The sequence below is a fragment of the Meleagris gallopavo genome, chromosome 14 (assembly GCF_905368555.1).
Source record: "Meleagris gallopavo chromosome 14, MGAL_WU_HG_1.1, whole genome shotgun sequence".
In the NCBI taxonomy this organism is placed as follows: domain Eukaryota; kingdom Metazoa; phylum Chordata; class Aves; order Galliformes; family Phasianidae; genus Meleagris; species Meleagris gallopavo.
Window position 1 is genome coordinate 5,173,629 of NC_139417.1, and position 21,631 is coordinate 5,195,259.

At 40.5% G+C, this 21,631-nt stretch overlaps 1 protein-coding gene across 10 annotated transcripts in view; it reads right to left on the reverse strand.

The window, feature by feature from the left end:
* The window catches only part of IQSEC1 (IQ motif and Sec7 domain ArfGEF 1), a 317,278-nt gene that overhangs the window by 106,587 nt on the left and 189,060 nt on the right, over positions 1-21,631 (reverse strand). The gene's annotated exons all lie outside the window — the stretch shown is intronic.

The following is a 21,631-nucleotide window of genomic DNA, read 5'->3' on the forward strand; positions in this document are numbered from 1 at the left end:
GGGACTTCAATAAAGAGCTTTAATTGAGCTTCTGCCAAAGATTAAATATTTTTCAGGGTGAGGAAAAAACAGTTGAGATTATAGTCTGAAGGTTTCTGGTCACCCTCTCATTTAAGCCTACATATCCATTGGGATGGACTCAGTAAAATCATCATTGTGCAAAACAAACTGCAGTATTCCCTGTCACTTAGATACTGACAATAGAAACAGTCACTCCCCTGCATAAGCTCAGTGTCTAAAACCTCTGCGTGCTACTCTGAATGTGTTTAAACAGCATTGTTCAGATGCCTGCTTTAAAGCCACCTCCATATTAGAAACGATGCAGCTGTACAAGATCACTCCTACTTCCTCAGTGCCCCTGTAGGACTGACAGGAGATAGAACATGCCCAGCCAACAGCATGTGACCACTATATCCTTCAACCATGGTTGTGACACACACACGCTGTATCGCAGTGTCATGCATTGCCCATGTCATGGAACTTCATGGAGTGTATCTGTACACCAGGAAGATAGATCACAAACTTAGATAGAGAACAGGGATGTTGATTAAAAAACAAACAAACAAACAAACAACAATACATTTTGAAAAGAAAACGCAAACAATTATGATTTTTAAAGTTTTGCACTCCTTCTGAAGGAATGAATGTCCATTAGAAATGAAAACAAGCAAGAAATAAATACTAGCAATACAAATGAGACAGGAAGAACAAAACCTCTTCCATTACTCTCTTGATGAGTTTGTTTTATAATCCATCAAACCAATACACATACATCTCCTTCCTAGTCGTTCTGATTAACAAGATCAATTGTTACCCTGTTAAAGAAAACATTCTGTTGTTTTTCCAGTACTTTCTTCCTAAAACTGCTTTTAAGCAGCTTGATATTATACAGTAATTCAGTAAGCTACTGAAGACAGCATCTGACTTTTCTTCATCTCTACTATTCACTTATTTATATTTGGTTCTATGTACGTACTCAGCACTTGGCTGAATCATGGAAAAGAGCTGCATCAGGTCAAATGTTAGAGATGTATAGCAAATAGGAACTTAAACTTTTTGTTGGAATCCGATCAACTTTAAAAACCAAGTAATCAGTTGAAAGCTGGAAATATGGGAAGAACTATACTAATTCATAGTTACTAGACGTATATGTATTTAAGAAAAGGTATTTAAGTTAACAAGGTAAAGGTAAAGTTGGTCTGCAGTCACACCATTAACTCGTTATCCATTGCCACTGATACATTTTCTAAATGCCACAAGAGACCGCTTGAGACAATCATCCCTCAGCCTCACACAGCCTGTGAGGGACAGAAATCAAAGCTATTCAAAAAATCCCAGACTGAAATGAACATTAGGGGATCCTTTCTATTTTTGCTTTCAAACAGTGATCCTTATATAGGCAATGGCAGTAATTCAGTTCCCAATTAACTCTGCATGACCTGCAACTTCATTTTATGAGTCTTCTTACAGAAAGTATCAAGTATGTCAATAGAAAGCAAAATTAAAGTTCACTTACAGCATGCATAAAGAAAAGTGAAAAGGCTGCACTAAAAGATAAATATTGACTATAGCCCTGTGATGAGTTATCAAAATCTACAGCCTCCCCATCTTAAACAAATATATAGTGCCAATCTTCTCTTCATGCTCTTCAAAAAGCTTTTTCAGTGGTGCATGAATGAGTAAAATCAACAACTTGCCAGTGTTTTCCACAATAAAAGAAAACCATTCTGTTGTATATACTGATGTCAGGAGAAAACAGAGGTTACTCAAAGGGCTCGGGACTGCTGGTGTGCTGCCTTGACTGCTGCTGCCAGGACCACCAACACCACTGCGTAACACTTTCAGCATCAGCATCTTCATTGAACTCCTCAGGATCTCTAAGATGGATAGTTTTTTCTTTGTATAATGCCATATTCATATAAACATTAAAGGACAGCAATATATAAGCTTAGTACTAAAGTAAAGTGTTTTGGGCTAGGGTGTTAAGAACCAATTGTACTGTCTGAGAAAGATATTACCCTCATTACTGTGATGGAGACACATAAGGCACTGATTTCTCACATAATGACAGAGGGAATCCAAAGCAGAACGTGGCGATGAAACATAAGGGTCTAAACCACAGCTTTGCCCAGAGACTGCTTTTAGCTTATCAGGAAATTGGATGAGTTTTATACTTCTGCATTGCAGGTGTGAACTCCGTGCAAATCACAGCTATGTACATCAAGATAACACAAAAATGACAGTGTTTAAGTAATTAGCAAAAAGGAAATAAAGAATTTGGCACATACTGCCTGCTTGCACCAAGTTCTACTTGTGTGTGTGTGTATATATATATAAAAGGGTGTGTGTGTGCCTGTCTACATATATTAAAAATATATATATATATATCTATATAAATATATACCAAATCTCTCCCTATTAAATTCAGATTAAAATAGTAGCACTAGGCCACGATGGCATTTTTTTTCAAGTATCAAGTGATGACACAGAGCTCTAAAACCATATGTCCAGTATTTCATATCTGTGCTTGACTTAAAAAAATAAAAAATCAGCACATGTGAAATGAGTTAGTAATGAAACTGACTAGAGATGACAGAAAAGGGGAATTTACTCAGCAGTTACTTCTGGTACCCAACAAGGGATCCTGGACTTTGCAGTTTCCGAAGGTAGAAGCTACCAAAAGTATTTCAGCTGAAATGAAATGCTGAAAACAGTTTGTGGAAACAAATAGCAAAGGATGTTTTACTAAAGGATATTTTGCTTCATGCAATGGAGCTTAAACAAATAAAGCCAGCTCTGATTCACAAGCAGGGATAGCTTAAGCTGAGAAACTGCAGCAGCTTCTGAGCTGGCATCCTACACTGCCCCTCCCATGGCTCAGGGACAGATGAGTTGCTTGTTCTGCTGCCTCACACCGCCCATGTGCTACAGCCTGGCCCACCTCTGCATTCCATGTCCTTCTGTCTGTAGACTTTGGGAGTTCAGCACTCGTTACTTGAATCCAGCAGGAAAGATGCACAGATGACTGAGAAAAAACAGGCATATGGAGGAAAGTGCACCTGTTCATAAGTTAAAAGCCCAGGGAGACTTAAAAATAACTCAGCATTGTAGAGATTTTAACATCGTATTTCAGTTAGAAGATTAACTAATGACATCGTAACGTACAGTAAAAATAGCATTTTCCACTAACAAACATGGCTGGCTATGTCACTCATCTGTCCATCCCCTACATATCTTAAAAAGGGGCACAAGAGGATTAAAAATTTACTACCATCCTTCCCATTAAAACTGGCAGTCTCAAATTTGACCCGGCTACTCCTGGACACTCTGGAGACAAAGCAAGCACAGCACAGAAGCACTTGAAAGCAACATCTAGATTCAGTGCCATATATTTGTTGAATGCACCACCAGCAGATGAGAGGATGAGAACTGTGTTGTTTCATTCATAAATTTGAGAGATTCCGTTTCTCAAAGCACAGGACCCAGCTCAGTGTATCCCCACTACCTATCTCACAGCATGAACTGTTGCCAGTAAGTACTAACACGTGCTCACTTTGCAGTTCAGTGAGAAATGAAGGTTTGGGACCCACCAAGCATTTTCCAACTAGAGTTGCTCAGTTGAGTAAAACTTAGGTTTATCCATCTCTATACTGAGATGTTGAATTCAGCACAATAAAGTGCCTTGTACACAATAAACTCCATAGAAAAGCATTAAGGCTGCCACGACAAAGCTATTCCATATGTATTTCCTACAGAATGGATACCAAAGGCAGTAATCAGGTAATTGCCTGTAAAACAGAATTGTTTTGCTGTATTTGTTATGCTTGTTATGCTCTTTTCTTCTCCACCTCTCTTCAACGGAGTCACTGGAAAATAGATTTTGAATAACATTTTGGAGCAAAACACTTACTGCAGCTGCAAATAAACATTAAAATTCAGCCTGGTAAGAACACTGAATATCAAATAAAAGGGGGGATGCTCTTCAGCAGAAGTGCAAGAAAGTGGATTAATGATAGTTATGGTTTCTTGAAAACTAATTAATGGCACTGATAAATTCTATTCAGTAAACAATAACCAAAAGTTTGCATAGTTGTAGATACGTTTAACACAAGACTAGCTTATTTCCACTCCATGAGTCAGGCTGGCTTGCTGTCTCTGCATACACACGCATGTATGTATATACAGTTATTTCCTCAGTGAATTCTTACAGACCTTCTATTTTCAAAATCATTTTTAAGAGTGGATATAACACCAGAACTGAATGTCAAAAGTAAGGTATCTTCTACCTCTTCTGAAATTTCTTTCTGTAAGAGAATCATGCTTGACACTTCGTTTGCCTCATTAGTTTGCTGATAATTCAACATGGTCCTTTATAGAGCCACACCCTTGGGGTACAGTCCCCATTCCTGTAACCATAATTTTCAACCCTAATTTACAGAAATTCAGATTTACATCTGAGTGTACTAAAATGTGCACATCATTTGCTTGGGCTCTGCTGACAAAACTCTCTGAACTCTTGCCCTCTTTGTCTCCTCGTGTCATCTACAGATATTACAAGAATTTTCTTCCCACAATATTGAAATTTATCTATTGTGATTCCCTATGACTCTATTATAATTCTAAGTTGCAGCTAGGTTTGGAGGAATCAGAATTACATTGACCATGAAGGTTTTGTATTCTAGTTGCTTACATTGGTGGTCTCCAAAGGGAGGTACACAAGATTATCTTTTGGGGCATAGGAAGAAAATATTGGAACTTTGGTAGCACACAAACACAATTTATAAACAAATAAATACTGAGAGTGTCTGCCCAAATATTTTTTGCTGATGGGGGTGTTTGATCAAAAAGAAATTTGGAGACCACTGACTTAGGCATAGAAATCTACCAAAAGAAATATTAAACTGCCAAAACAAGCAATATCTGTTAGAAAGAGAAGTCTGTTTAAAAATAAATAAATAAATAAATAAAGTAACGTCAATAAACGCCGTATCAATTAATGACTAAGAATAGCATAATTACGTCCCATACTGACTATTTCATGATTCTATCATAAATCAGCAGCAGGCTCACATACGTTATCAACTGTCTAAATAATTCTTTTCTTCTCAATCATGGATATTGCACTAACTTGCACTGGTGTGGCTCCTATTCTCCCCATCTGCACAAAATAGCTGAACACTGCATGTTGGAGAGAACGCATTGGCCAACTCTCCTTAGAGCTTCTGGATGCAGTTTATCCAGATGTGCTGCTCTGACAGTGTTCTTTATCTTCTTGAAATACAGACTAGAAAATATGACCTCATGAGATGTGAAAACGTTTCCTAATTTGGTTCCAAAACCACAATGAATCCCTGTTCCAGTTTCTGGTGCCGTGGGTGCCCCTCGGGCAGCACTGACTTCTGCTTGATCGGACACAGTCATAGCTTAAAAATATAACTTAATAATAGCATTCACAGCCCCTACTTTACATTTCCATTCCCAATTTACATTCCTAAACGAGAAATACAGTTTATAAACTACGTGACTGCAGTACAATTCAGCTGAGTCACACCACAGAACTGGTTTTCAGACAGGACCACGGCTTTCATTCCTTTTTGTCAGAGGAAATGAAGTGCTGCTCGCACCTGACAAGTTTGGGTCAAAGGAACAAAGCACGTTTAAGCTTTAAGCAACCTCACAAAGCGGAGCACGGCGCGCTCTCAGCCCGCACCGCAGCCGTCCCTACCGAGAGCAGCGCCGCTGGCGGCAGCGGGGCTATAGCGCCACCTGCAGGCGGAGCGGCCAAAGCGCTGCCCGTACGATGACGGGTCCTCCGCTGGGAGGGGTCACCGTCAGGGCTTTTCTGGTTGATCGTTAGTTTGCGACAAAGAGCACAATAACGCTTCTTGACAGAGCCAATTCTCAACTACAAGAGACTGTTTTTCAGCGCAGTCACCACCGTCAGCTCTGCATCTTCACTGGTGATGAACAAAGCCTGCACGCCGCACTGGTGAACACCTTTACCAGGGACCTGCTGTCAGCGCTGCTGAAATGCACCAGCCGCCCTCACTGCACTCACATCCACTGTTTGGCCTCCATTACTGTTCAGCAAGTGTCAGTATATGTCAGCGGGTACCACGTGAATAAATTCAATGACAGCCCTTTGTTTCATAAGCACTTCCACATCAGACACCGTTCTGTGACACCACCCCTCTGCTGCCATCTTTCACATGGCAACAAAACACAGCAGAATGCCGGTAGGAGGGTTCAACCTCTACTGCCATACCACCGCCTTTGACATGCAGGCTAATATCATAAGACAGGAAGCATTACTTTTGGAGCAGTCCTCTTACTTATCTTCATTGAAACAGAACGTACTAGAAGAACTGAAATTATTTTGTCACTAGATCTTTGAGTCCAAGGCATCCTGAGAGGACATGAGCAAGAAACAGAGGATTTTACACTGCATAATTCCAGTAGCCTGGGACATGTAGGACATAATACTTTGGGTAGAAGTGCTGTCTATTTGAATGATCTGTTGAGCTGCGGCATTTCACACTTCATAGTCATGCTAAATAAAGAATTTTCTCTTTGGATGTGTCAGCATATCCCTTCCTTTCACAGATGACCCCCCACCCTAACACTTTCAGCTAGAAGCAAGTCTGAACCAAACCCAAATCTCCCAAAGCTCCCACATGGGCCTCAGCTATAACCCCTGAGCTAATCCGGAAAGCCTTTAAAAGATATTGCTTTGCCTTATGAATTTAGGCCTAACAAACACTTTTTGCTTCAGTGCAGCCCAAAATTGTTTAAAACAGAAGCAAAACCAGAACCAAACAGCAATTAAAAACCCACAAAACTCAATGAAGACCAGTGGTTGTTGAGAAGGCACCAGAATCCCAAGTTCCCATTGCAAACTTGACTACAAGAACATTTTGAAAGCACACTCACCATGACACGCATCATTTAACAGCCATGGCAAACACTTAAAACATCAAAATATTCCATTACTGTTAAACCATAAACGTGATTCTAAAGATTCTAAAGATTCTGGATGAAAGCGGTGCAATAGGATAAACATTTTCAACACACTGCATTCTTTGCCATCTGTAGCCGCAGGAGCAAAGGAACTTACGTGCCACTCTGTTACAGTACCTGACCTTTAAATATTGCCTTGATAGAATTTCCAAATTATTTGACATTCAATATGTGCTTGGAAATATTGAAGGAGAAAGAAGGAATACTCTGAAGAGAAAAACAGATACAAAAGCTATGGAAGTTCATGCAAGTACTGGAAAAAATGATCATCTCAGTGTCTAAGCTCTGCTGTACTTACCAGAATTCTTTTTTAAGTGCTGCGTGGGCTGAAAACTAGCCCTGTTAAATAGGACAAATGAACACAAAAGCAAGAAATAAACCTTTCCTGCAGCATTACCCCATGATGGTAACACACAGACCTTCAGGCAGCTGACAGAGCCATGTGCACTACTGGACAGAAGAGCCACCATGTAAGGGTAATCCTTCACAACACTACAGGCTGAGAGGCTCATGTCAAGGATCTTTTCTTGCTCAGCAATGATGGTGGTTTACAGCACTTCATTGTGTAAGTGTAATTTTTAGAAAATAATTGTTCCTTTCTGAATCACAGTACACAAAATAATAGGATGCATGTCCTTTTGCCTTCCTACACTCTTTGTTCTCTGCAGCCCCTTGCACTATCTTATTATACAGCTAATCATATGCTAAAACTGCTTTTAATTTAGTCCACGAGGACAGATTGCTGTATGTGGACCACTGACTGGGAGCAGAGTTTAGCTTATATTACAATGATGAAGTGGGCCTACCAGCTGCCCGGGCAGCTTGTCAGTCCCCTCTGGTAGCACAAGCAATCAGAAAGTCAAACACATGAATGGCTGGGCTTTTGTTTTCACAGCCAAGTTAAAAAAAATAAAACGAAAAACAAAGACCAGGAGGCATCATCTGCAGAACAGCCAGCTGATCAATTTCAGCATGAGAACCACTTGGAAAGGATATTAACTGAGCACACTGGTCTCTTCACCTGCTAACAGGGCCGATCAGTGTAAAAGCAACTAATTAAGCCACAGGAACATGCAAAATAGATGGACTTGCTTAGTTTTAAAGAAATCAAAACAAGAATGGGTGAGCAACAATAGCAGAAAATGTGAGAAAAACAACAAAAGCAAGACTTTCAAACCTCCTCATTAGGTGTTCTCCATAAACCGGCAGACATCAAAGTGCTTCTATGAGAATTCTTATTTATGCTTTATTTTTGTATCGAGTTTTAATACACTCAGGCTTAGATTTTATTTTTTTCCACACTCTTCCCTCAAAGCCAATTTTGGGTAAATAATTTAAAAGCTTTTGAGCTGCAGATTGTATGACTGCAGAAGGGTTTGGAAGTCAGCACGGAACTCTCTTTGAAACTGCCTGTCAGCTTTCACATTTCTTTTAAAATCAGACATGTTAACTATAACTAAAACAGATTAGCAGCACCTATATTTGTAGCTTTAGCAAGTTGTTTGGCCATGACACAAGCTGCATTAGAACTGACACCTGAACTAGCCCACATTCACAGAAAACTTGTGGATGGAGGCGAAATTGGCTGGGCAGCATTCATAGGTGCACTGCAGAGCTGAGTCTGCAAATACACTGACTTTATTTATTGTGCTTTTGTGCCTGGGGGGAAGAAAGCAGCAGCAGGATTATTTACATGTATAAATGGTATGTCAGACTCAGGTTTACTGCTGAAGAATTAACATATACACAGAAAAAGGACTTCCTAAAGAGAGAATAAATTATCTATTTTTCTGGCCTAATGTTTTGTAACCTCAACTTTGGATTTATTATGTCTTCAAACACATTCTTTGTATGATCAGCTAATGTTTTTACTAAGAAACAGCTTTACACTACAAGTCCAGACATCAGTTTGTAGAGACAGTTGTAGCACAGGATGGCTTCAGTGAGTGACATATTTGCTGCCACATGTGATACAGTCTGCTCAAAGTTCCTAAGTTAAAGAAACTAAGGCATACTGCACAAAATGAGGCTTGTCTCTTTATTTAAGAGTTTAGCTTAGAGGTTTGCTGTGGAGTTCAGAACATGACTTCTTAAGTACTTTATGTGGGAACCTCCAATAATAATTGCATTTTTATCCCTGAGTAACAGAAACACAATAAGAGGATGTTGAGTGACACTGACAAAGATCTCCTTTGCAACGATGATTGAAAGGAACGTTTCTCTGCATCAGCATCACACTGCTGTGTAAGTTTAATTGAATTATACATATTTCTAAATGACAAGGTAAAATCAGCAGAAAAGAGCACAAAACTCTAGCCCAGTGGGTAGAAACTGTTTACTAGAAAGAAGAAAGAGGCTCTTCTACACATCCTGTTAACAAATTGATTCCTCCAGGTTTGGACAAGCACAGTTTCTTTCTAATGGCACTGCTCCGGTGGCCAGACCAGCACATACAGGAAACACACAAATCGACATACTGCTTTTTGCATTACCTAGGCTATTTGACAGTGACACAACCCAAAATAAATCCAAGGACACAATATTGCTATACTTGCACACAGCTGACAGTGAAAGTGAGCTTAACAGTCCGACCTGTGCTCCATCAGGGTAAACATCACAATTATTTTACATTTGTAATTGATAGTTCAGTAACTGCAAATAGGCTTTAACCATCCACAGAAAGAGTAAACAACACCTTTACACTTCTTCCCTCCCTACTGACACTTCCATGTGCCTTTTATTCCAGCCCTTTTTTAGGGCACCTTCAGAAACTCCTTTGACATTGCAAATTGATGGAAAGGAGTGTTGAACAAAATACCTCTCAAGCAATAGAGCGTATCCTCTAGGGAATCTTTTCCTCCTACCTAGGTAATTCTTAGCAAAAGTCAACATAAAGTAGTATAAATATTTGATAGTAGTATAACAAATTGCCTTAATATTGGCAGGGCGAGAGAAGACGAATAAAAAAAATCCAGTGGAACCCATCTGGTAGCTAAGTTGCATATAGATATTGACCATCTGGGATTTGAATTATATACTTGACCCTCAGCTGGACAGCGTTTGTTGCCATAGTTGTTTAATTAGAAGGCTCTCTAGCATGGAGAAGAGGAAACACTTGGAAAATATTTGTAAAAAATCAATATGCCTCAGTCTGAGGTTTTTCCAGTGCCTTCCTTCTGTTCAAGAACTAAATGCAGTTATAATTATTTGCATGTTGATTCATTATATTAGGCCTTCTGCAGCTTTTGTTAGGAATTAACTTGTGACATGTAGGTTGAAAAAAACTCTTAATCACCAGCAAATTCCCAAGACACACTACTGATTCATTCAACAGAAGTAATTACTTTAGCAAATGTTTGAGTATTTTAACACCAAGGGGAAGATTTCAGGTATTTCTAAGCTTTTTAAAGTTAGCCTGTCTAGTTGATATCCAGAAATCTCTAGCCACTGCGATGCCAAAAAATGGACACATCTCTTAATCAGAAAAATCCGATGTTTCTCTGATGAAAAGATTTAAATGTTACTTTTTGTTTCTACTAATATATTCAGACCTGACATCAGGTGGTCCCTGGGTTTCCCCTGAGGGCATAGATTTTAAAAATCCAGAGGGAGCTGATAATTCTATGCACTGATTTGCTGACATATGAGCTCTGAAATTACCATAGGAAAGAATTCTGAGGTCCGCAAAGATTATTTCACAATCTCAAGTGCATCCTAGCCCTCAGCTTAGGAGTTTCAAAAGCTTTTTGAAGGGAAAGTGATCAAGTACGAGCACAGATCGGAGAGAACAATTTTTTAAAGCACTGTTGCAAACTCATCTCCCTTTTAATGAGCAGTAACTATTTGTACAAAATGTTTCCTTCCCTTCCCTCTCAATAGATTCAGATGCAGTGAAATCCATCTTTCACGCTTTGCTAGATGTGAAAAATTAGAGGCACGTACAGAAAAGGCTGAGTCTATTATCACAAGTCTTGTTTTCTTATTACTGCCCCATCTGTTTGAGACATACATACTCTTGGGGCTTCAATATATATATTTTTTCTGCTTACCTGATGAAGAGTTAGGTAAATAGCTCCTCTTATTAGCAGCACCACTAGCCACTGGGATGGAGGAGGCAAGGACCATGTATCTGACCTCACCACTTAGAAAATGAAAGACAGAATAGCCCCAGTGAGCTTAATGGTTCTGAGCAGGCACTGATAGATAGCAGGTCATCACCTCACAGCTAAGTGCCTTGTGGAAGGTTGGACATGTGCATGTGAGGCAAGGAGTGATAATGGTCCTTTTTTATTCTTTGAAAGTGTAAGAAAGCCATGCAAGGATTTCTTCTCCACTCCTGAACTTGCATCTTTCAACAAGTGTATGATTTTCAGTTTGGATATCTTTATACAAACAGCTCTTTTCATTTTTTGCTTTGAAATGATACATATGGCATATGAACTTTAAGGGAGCCAACTCCTAGATTCTTTAAAAATGTCATTGTTTCACTATATTGGAGGAAATGGGGCTGCTAATGTGGTTATGCTTTTGTTTGCAGAACATTTCCTCCAGAAGCAACAATGGCATAAGAAGCTCTGATCACGCTAACTCACTAGCCCTGTTTTTGCTGCCTATTTTTGTCAGAGATTCTTTTTCTTGTATATCACCATGCAGCAGTACCCCCAAACCCAACGCATCAGAACAACCAGATGAGAGGAAGCAGACAAGAACAGCACAAGAAGTATGTGCAAATTATTATTTATACCCCTTCCAGCATAATTTCTCACTATTCATTCCCATTTAAGAAAGTCCAAGGCTATGCCTGCCCTTGCAACATCAACATTAAACAGAATAGTCTCACAAGATGCAAATATGAACAGTTGTAGAAGCCTCTATCACCCAAGTAATAAATCTGCTCAAGTACTTAGAATAAGCAGGTAGAATAACCAGTAAAATGCAATTGGTTCAGAACCTGAAAGAAGATAAATGATTTGGGACAAAGCTTTCAAGAGGTTGACTTTAAGGCACGGGTTTCTTTCCATGTGTTTATTTTCAAAGAATTAATACTAGTCACTTGGAAGGAATTCAGGTACTTATCTCAGTCTTACTGGCCCGATTCCTACACAAGTGTTTGTTAAATTAACTTGAAAATATACAGCTGAACTGAAACTCTATCAGTTCTTTGAATACATGTCCAGAAAAATCACAGTAGAGTAAGTACCCTGCAGAGTAGGGAAATCTCAAGTATTTCTATCTGTATTAAGTTGCTTATGTTCAGAACTATCTGCCTATCTATAAAATTCGAACTAAGCTTTCCCAAACAGGCTAAAAAGTATAGTCTTCACAATCACAAGATCACAGGGGTTGGATGAACCTCTGCAGATTCCCCAAGTCCAACCTCTGTACTAAAGCAGGTTCCCTGAAATAAGTTGCACGGGAAAGCGCTCAGGCAGGTTTTGAATCTACAGAGGAGACTTCACAGCCTTTCTGGGCAGCTTGTTCCACTGCTCTGTAACCCCCAAAGAAAAGAACTTTTTTCTTATGTCTGTATGGAACTTGCTATGTTCCAGCTTGTGCCCACTGCCCCTTGTTCTGTGAAAACAGGGCACCAGTGAAAAGAGCCGGCTGTCACCCATTAGATATTGATAAGCATTGATAAGATCCCCTCTCAGTCTTATCCAGGCTGAACAGCCTCAGGTCTCTCAATCTTTCCTAAAGGTGATGCTCCAGGCCCCTCATCATATTTGTCACCCTTTACTGGACTCTCTCAAGAAGTTCCCTGTCTTTCTTGAACTGAGGAGCTCAGAACTGGACACAGTATTTCAGATGTGGACTCACCAGGCCAGAGTAGAGGGGCAAGATCACCTCCCTCAGTTTGCTGGCCAAGCTCTTTTTAATGCACCAAGGATACCATTGGTCTTTTTGGCCACAGGGGCACATTGTTGGCTCACAGTGAATCTCTTTGTCCACCAGGGCACCCAGGTTCTTTTCTGAAGAGCTCCTCTCCAGCAGATCAGCCCCCAATCTGTACTGATGCATGTGGTTATTCCTCCCCAGGTGTAGGACCCTGCACTTGCTGAACCTCATTAGGTTCTGCCGTACCCAGCTCTCCAGCCTGTCCAGATCTCACTGAATGGCAGCACAGCCTTCTGCTGTGTCAGCAGCTCCTCCCAGCTTCGTATCATCAGCAAACTTGCAGAGGGTGTGTTCTATCCCTTCATCCAGGTCATTAACAGATATTGAACAAGACCAGATCCAGTACCAACCCTTGGGAGCACCACTAGTGCCTAGTTTACCCTCACTTTCAAGTATCAGAAGATAACTTCAGATGGATAATAAACTATACAAAAGACCAATCTGTCCCTATTTCACTGATGTAGTAATATAGTTAATTCTTACTGATTTTAGCATGGGAGGGAATTAGACCATACAAATATCTGCTAATACAAATGCATCTGCCTATACAGTATTTAAAGAAGCTAGTATACATGTCTGCAGGCATTTTGTGGACATCCAATAACTCTAAGTAAATTCCAAGTGGGCTTTGAATTTAAGCAGAATGACTACAAATAAAAATATGCATTTTAACTCACAGTTATTGCTAATTTGGTTCTCCAACTTTTGTTATATCAACTTCAATTTCCTTAGGACATAAAAAAAAAAAAGAATAGAAGCATTGAAGATACTTTTCTGACTGTTAGAGATTTTTTCTTTTTATAACTGTATTTGTCAAAAATAGCTATTATTTCTATTTAGCTGTTCCAAAGAAAACAAGACCCATTTCTGAATGAGAGAATCTAAGGCAAAAGTAGAAACTTGCCTTTTATGTTCCAGGAGGCATCAGAAGCTCAGCATCTCCTTCCCCAGCTTTCCCCGAGGCTGCCCAGCTGCTCTCTTTCAGGAGCCATAGCTTCAGGACTGCAGCAGCTGAGGTCTGGGTGCACTTTCCAACTGGGCTACCAAGAAGTGGTCAATAAACACCTTTTTGATGAGGAAGGACTGACCACAGTCACGCATTTTCCCTGCCAGCTACTAAGAGAGGGGAACTAGCCAAAGAATCATTGAAAAGTCAAGAGGTGGAAAAAACTCTTGGAAAATATGAGCCAAAGATCCTATGAGCCTTATGATCCTCCAAAGCCTGTGGGTAACAGTTTACAGTGTGCCAAAGGGCTGAGATTCATGGCTGAGATTGCAACCCAACTGTCATTTTAGAAAAACATGTTAGCCGTACGTCTGTATATTCTCCTAAGCATCAAAAAGGTCAGATTTCCCTCTGCATCAACCTGTGCTGGGCTTTGCCATCTGTCTTTTTGACAGAGCTATTTATAATGTGCTCAGATTTTTGGAAATATCTGTTGTTCTAATACAAAACACGTGCAGGCTGCAGGTGATTTTGTACCATCAGACTGCTGTTAAAGGTCACAGTGAAACACTTACCTAGGAGGTGACAGCATACGTAGCTAATGCTAAATACATAGCAGAGCCCCAACAGAGGTGCAGGTTCTTAACTAGGTTAGCTGCCATGCTACCTTTACTTTAAGTACAATACTGCACCAACTGACAGATGACACAGAGCAGCTATCACAGGTATTCCATGTCCACAGAAGATCATTCCACGGGAACTCATCAGCATGAAGTGTTCAGATTCATCAAGCATCTCCTCTGAAAAATCTCATTTCTTGATACCTGAATAATGCCAAGTGATTTTCAGGAAAGTAAATGGCAACCAAACCATCTGTGAACACAGCCTACTCCATGGGATTATATGATAAAAAGATAGTATCCAACAAGACATTAATATTAGAAAAACAACTTATATGAAAATAGATAACTTTTGGCACTGCTGAACCAGAATGCTTCCCATCAGGGTGACAACTTCTGCTGTATAACCTACAGCTGTGGTACAGGTGTTAGGCCTTGCTCAAATCAGGCCCTGCTAAACCTTGAAAGTGCCCCTGATGGTAAGAGAGATTATTCCTCATTGCTCTGTTAGCACAAACAAAAAAGAATTCATTAAACACAAAATGCCTTGCATGCTGCTGAGAGTTTTCCAGAATCAGCACAGACATGACCAACTCAAGAATATAATTTTTAATCCATCAGCTTGCGGTATGCAGGTTTAAACACCAGGCTGCTCTCATCATGGAAATGCTCTAGGAGCGAAGCCGGCTCAGGCAGTCATGCCTTGCCTACCCCAAATTTTGCTTAAGTTTCATTAGCTACTCAGAGCTGATCTTCTGAAGTAGGGAGATAATCAGCTTTGATTTTCTTGTATTTGTCAGCAACTGACAAGAAACCCTCCTAACAAAACAGTGCTGCCATACCCCCAACCAGCCGTGGGTGCAGGGAAAACCAAAAACCGATCTGTTAACACCTGAAATACTTCAGTCACTCCATAACCATCAGACAGCTAATTACACGAATGAACTGTCTCCTGCTAAGAGATGGCTGAATGTGGGACACTGCTCACTGCATAAATTCATGCTGTTTTTATAATTATTGTCAAAGAAAATGATTAATAAGCAGATACTGCATGGAAACAGAAAAGAGATGTTCAAAACCCCTGTCACGAATGAGAAATTGCAAATGGATATTAAAATAAATTTCTATAAAAAAAGGAATAAAAACTTCACTGCTTTTTATAAACAATTTTTTTCCCGTTAAAACCACTTTTTTCATTAATTTCACTTTAAATTCACAAACAATTTATAGTCCCCACAGATGTTACTCACATGATTCATAAGCACTACATAGAGCTGCACTCACCAATTACTAACAAGTCATCTGACTCCTTCTGGAAAACACAAAATCTCGTTAGCACCAGATTAGCTCATAGCTTAATTTTCTCCCTACCTAATTTGCTTTACTATTCAGCAGAAAATGATCCTCTTCAAATCTAAGAGTGGATAACGCTTCCAACGTAGTTTGTTTCCTTCTTTTCCATGATCAGGACAAAAAGACACAAGCTGAAAAGCTGCTTCAGAAGTTCTGCAATTATGATTAAAAAAACCAATCCACAGATCAAACAATTGGGTGATCTGTAACCAGAACCAAGAGCAGTACGCTTTCAAAACAAATCCTAAAAGACAATTTCTAGGTGGGTCTGAGAAGACATCTTAACTCTAGCAGTGGAAGCATTATCAGCATCAAGCAGAAATCCTACTCTAAAAGTTTCCATGTACATTTTTACAACGTGCATCATCTACTACAAGCATTAGAATGCAAAAAATTACCTTAAGTATGACTGAACACCTCATGTCTAGAGGAGAGATGTTACCAGTTCAGTAACCATGGTTCTGCATCAACAAGCTCCTCTCAGAGCTCCATGTAACTAAATAATAAAACAGTCTGATAACTTCTCTGTAGACCGCCTTGGATTAGGTTTCTGACTTCTGGGGTTTCAGTGCTTATCATTATTCCGTGTCACAAAAAGAGCTTCAGCAGAGTTTCAGCCTGGGCCAACCTTCAGATCTCACACTGCTCCATCACCCACTTTTGGCAACTGCTTGACCCTTTTTCCAAAAGCCATGACACACTTTTCAAGTTGTTAAGAACCTTAACTCTTTGTACAAGAAAGCACACAAGTAGAGCTGGTGCAAGACTGACAGATTCTATATACTTCCATATACTTCCATACCCTAACCTGTAATTTTTTTTTTTTTTTTAATGTGAAAGTGGGCTTAATTATGCATAAATAATGCAGCTTCTGTGGTAGTTCTGTAACACTGAAAGTTCACCTGGAAGTCATCTACTAACAGCCCCTGCTTACACGTTTTCAGCTTTTAGCCACAGCACTGCAGATGGTGCGCATGGAAACATTAAGCAGAGGATTTTAATAAGAGCTCATAGCAAAAAGCAAATGGAACTGATGAGAGCCTGGTCCTGCACCAACAGATCTGGGATCTGTAATGGTCACTGTGCCTTTCCTGAACTCATCACAGCCACAAATTTGAACTAATACTCAGGTTGAAATAATTTAGCTGTGTAAACAGATACATCCTGGTTGAAAAGAAGCAACATTTAAATAGAATTAAAAATTTTCAATCCAAACAAAACTAAAGCTATGTGTAGTTCAGCCCCTGAACAAGTCTGCTTTAGGCAGAGCAACTGGGCCCAGGTGTATTAACACCGTAATCATTTCCTCTCCAGATTACTATGCACAGACCAGAGCCAATAGGAAATGTATGGTATACTTAACCAAATAATATATTTTATTACGCCAAATGCACAGGACACATTGACACACTGGTAACACTGGATTCTAAAGATACCAACTTCATCCCATCTTCACAATGATTTGTTATACTGGCATCAAGAGCTTATTACAAATTCATTAAGCGCAGCATAGCTGTTGGCACTGTCATTCTGAAGAGATCTTTTAACCCAAAGGAAGGTTTGCACTTGGATAATTACAGTTGTATTGTATTAAAATAGAAGACTAATGGCTATGAGAGACACGCACTATGTGAAGATTAAAGCATCCAGACTGCTAATGACGATAAGCATTCAGTTTTGTCTCAGAGCTTCTCAAATGCAGTATTTTGCAGATTTCAAGATGACAAAAAAAACCACACAGCACTGTATATAAAAATCAGTACATCCTGATGATAAGGAGTCAACGTGGAAGGCTTCAGAATTTATTTTATCTCTTTTTAGTCCTACAAACGAATATCTGTATTAGTAATTCTTGTCAGCACTTAAGCCATATGGCTAGAGGAAAATTGCTTTGTTAATGTCTGACCTCTACAAAAGATGCCAACACTATTGCTTACTGCTATAATAAAACAACACATCCTCCTTCTCTGAGAAGTTTTACAGATATCAACCCCGTAGCTGCTAGAAGGAACATCTGAGGCGGGTACTCCCATTTCCATTTCAGAAAGAAAACAAAATGCATAAATGAAAGATCTAGCTATATACCCCGTTATCACTGGTTACACGAAACCATAAAACGAGGAAGGTGCCTTCTGTGTATGTTTGCCAACGAACTTCAGAATGGATCATCCCCAGCCTTGTCTCCTGGCTCTGCCCTTACCTATCCCATCTCCTATGCTGGGGGTGGTCATGCTGAAGCTGTGAGCGCCCTGGCTCTCCTACCACAGCTCCTGCCCAATGCCAGCACAAACTGCTGCGTGCCCTGCTGCTGAACCCGACCTCTGCTTGGTAGGAAACAAGACCTTTCTTGCCAGCTGCCTTTCCTGCACAGCTGCTCAATGCTGGTGCCAGCGCCATATGTGGACATCGTGGAGGCAGGAGCAAGGAGCTGTGATGCACAGGCAATACCATCACACTGAACCTGAGCTTTGCAATAACATTCCTTACATTGTTCCTTTACATTGAGTTCTGTTTAATGTATTATTGTGTAGAGCAGCTTAAGCTCTCATAATGGAGATACTCAGAAATGTTATGAATAAACCCCCACTATGAGATGCACCAACGGCCTTTATGCACTCACACTTCCCAGCAGCCTCTCCCCTACACAGTCACAGTTGATCATGAGGCCCAAAATGCGATTAAAGCTCGAGCGAGACCCTTTCACTTGTCACAGTGCTGTTTTTTCTTGGTGAAAAAGCAGCACTGTTCTGTCAGTCTTCAGAAAAAACAAAGCAGATGACTAAAAATAAAGTGTGACTGAACTAAGATGGAAAATGTTTGTAGCAGAAGGAAAATGAGTGAAGAAACTCCATGACAACTCACACTGAAGCCCAATTCTTACTTTTTTCCAGATGTGTAGAGCACTAAGAAGTAACTATTGACTATTTTCCTCCATTACTTGCAAATGGAACTTCAAGATGCAAGCTGAAAACTATGCATTACATTATTATAAACCTTTTAATTTATTCTCTGCGGGCTGTGGATCTGCTGATTCAGATGGCTCCAGTCTGCTCTGCTAACCACTAACCCATCCCGAGGGCTGACTGGCGTGTGGCACAGTACTGAGAGCACTGGGAACATGCAGCTGATCTGCTCCCCTGCTTTGTGTGACGTCTTCCTCTGCTCTCAGACTGACACGACCCTATAAATACAAAAGCTAATCCGAATATGCTGACAGACAATTTTACACCTAAATATTTGCCTATCCTCCATCTATGGTATATTAGTAAAATGCAGTGTTACAAGAAGTAACTGCCTACTGATTCTTTAACCCTAGTGCTGCTTTCGTGCTCTGCCAACTCTGACTTTGGAGTCTTCCACCTGCAAATATCCTAACAAACAGACATTCACCAAAAGAACAAAACCCTGTTTTTCAGGGCAATGTGGCCTCAAAATGACATTCAGCACTTGAAAGGGCACTGTTTGCCCTTTGTGCACTAGGACAGAAAAGGGTCCAGTAAGAAGAGAAAGTAACCGGGCAGAGGCTGCAGTGACAGCACAGCTGGCAGTACTGCTTGGGCCTCAGCAAAGTGTCTGTGACAAACACCACTGCTCCCTTCATCAGAGATACCAGTGACAATTTACAACACTCTTGGGCAGGAGAACTTAACACCCGGCAGTGAATGCTGCAGCCAAGGAGAGTGACAAACATCACAGTGTGCCACTAGTCCCTGCAGAAGGACAGAGACTGACAGCACCAGAGACCAAGAACTGTAACAGGACAGAAGTTCCCTGGTATGTGGCACAAGCTCAGTTCTGTTACGCTGATGAAGAAATCCCTTCATCTTTACTATTTTTCTAGTTCTGCTGTAGGAGCAGGCAAAAACTTCGTGCAAACAGACAAACAAAAGTCATGGCAAACTTAAGCATGCATACACGGACTTGGATCATCTCTCTCCCCGAGGCACGCAGTCTAATTAGGACAGACAACAAAGACTCAGTCAATTTTGTAAGCAGTGGGATTCCAATGAAAATAAGACCAACCCTGAAACCGAGCAATAATAATTTTCTTTTTGGAGTGGGACTGTTCTCTTGAGGCACAAACCCCTCATTCAGGCTCTGTGTGTTAGCTAGGAGCTGTAGCACAACCAGCCCAGTGTAGTCTGGGCCATGCGGGGCTGTGTGCTGCGGTGGCACAGCGGGTGTGCAGGAATGCCTTTGGCAGGGTGGCTCACACTGAGGAAACAAACAGCTCACTGACTATTTAAGACACATTTAAATTGACAAATCTCCAGCAATGGCTGTGTGGGTTGCGCAGTTTTCCAGAAATGGGAGGAGGCAGGAGAAGGACTGGTATAGCCTCATACTTGGTGGATAGAGACATGAGCCAGAAGAGTTGGTGACAACTCCTAGAATGTAGGGAGAGGTTCAGGATTCCTGAAGGACAACTGAAAAGCACATTTAAGGTGGTCGAGATCTTTTTCCACAAAGTGAACATTTTCCTTATGCTCTCAAGCTCACTGATTTTGCTTACAATGAAATCATCAGTATTAGAACAGCCCAAAACTAATTGAAAATACTGCACTACAGCAAAGAGAAACTTCATTTTGCATTATGCTAGCTGTGGGAGCCAGCGAGCCGTTCTAGAAATAAGCAACTGCTGTGAGCAATTAAGCTAATGTTGAACCTATGTGCTCTGAACAGTGGTAAGTTCATTGATAAAAGATGTGGCTCTTTACAGGTGAGCACAACTTGCATGTTAAACATTACAAAAACAGCCACACCCAAGTGGCTATAGGAGCCTTTAAAGCTCACTCTCACTAGGAACGTGCACTTTGATCACTTGTATTTCCACTGGACTTTCCTCTGAGGTCTCCAGCAGCACCGAAGTCAGGATGATATCTGTGCTGTAAAGACCGTTCCACTGTATTTAAGCACCAGTTTGTTTCAGGCTTATTTCTGGTTCATCTCTATTTCTGGTTCTAAAACCAGATCATAAATGACTTTTATGTTAACTGAACCCTCTCTCAGGGATTATTTCCTGTTTCTGTTGTATTGATTCACTCTGCTGAGAACGAGGAGACATTTTAGTGTTATTTCAGCATCCTGATGATAAAGGCTCTCCACAGTCTCGTTCTGGTTGTCATGAACATCCAAGCAGGAATTCAGGCTCACTAAACTCTCCTCGGCACAAAATAATTATGCAGTGTGAAAAGCAGTAATTATTTGCGTGATGTGATTTCTCAAGGGAAGCTCGCGTGACAAAATCTCATTATGGGGTTATATGGTTTGAATGGTACAAAACTATAGCATGCTATTTTTAAATATATCCAATTGCTGTGAGAACACACGATCACCAAGCATCTTGCTTAATAGCTCCATTCCTGGAATAAACTCTGCTGCAATCTACAGCAACTGCGCTTGGCAGGGAGCACGCAGCTTGTCAAACACCAGCGCTCCAGGAATGTGCCCGGTGATGCACGGCAGCCCCAGCCTGTCAGCTCGTCCGTGTCGGCTGTGTTTTCACACGAGGCAAGCAGGTAGGCTTCTAGCACTACACTAGCTTAGAGACATTTGAAACTTGAGAGACTTTTCTGCCATAAAAGCCTCCGCCTTTTCTCCCTGCTTCTCATCTGTCTGAAGCAAACGATGCCCGCGGTGTGCTAAACACATACCCTGCACCTCCAGATTTGGGAGATACAATGAATTAAAGATAACAATAGGCAAATATTCACGAAAGTAAGGTGTTGGTGCTTTTCCTTTCTTATATCCCAGATTCCGTCTGCATGCAAATGAGTCAGAAGTATTTCCAAAACTGAAA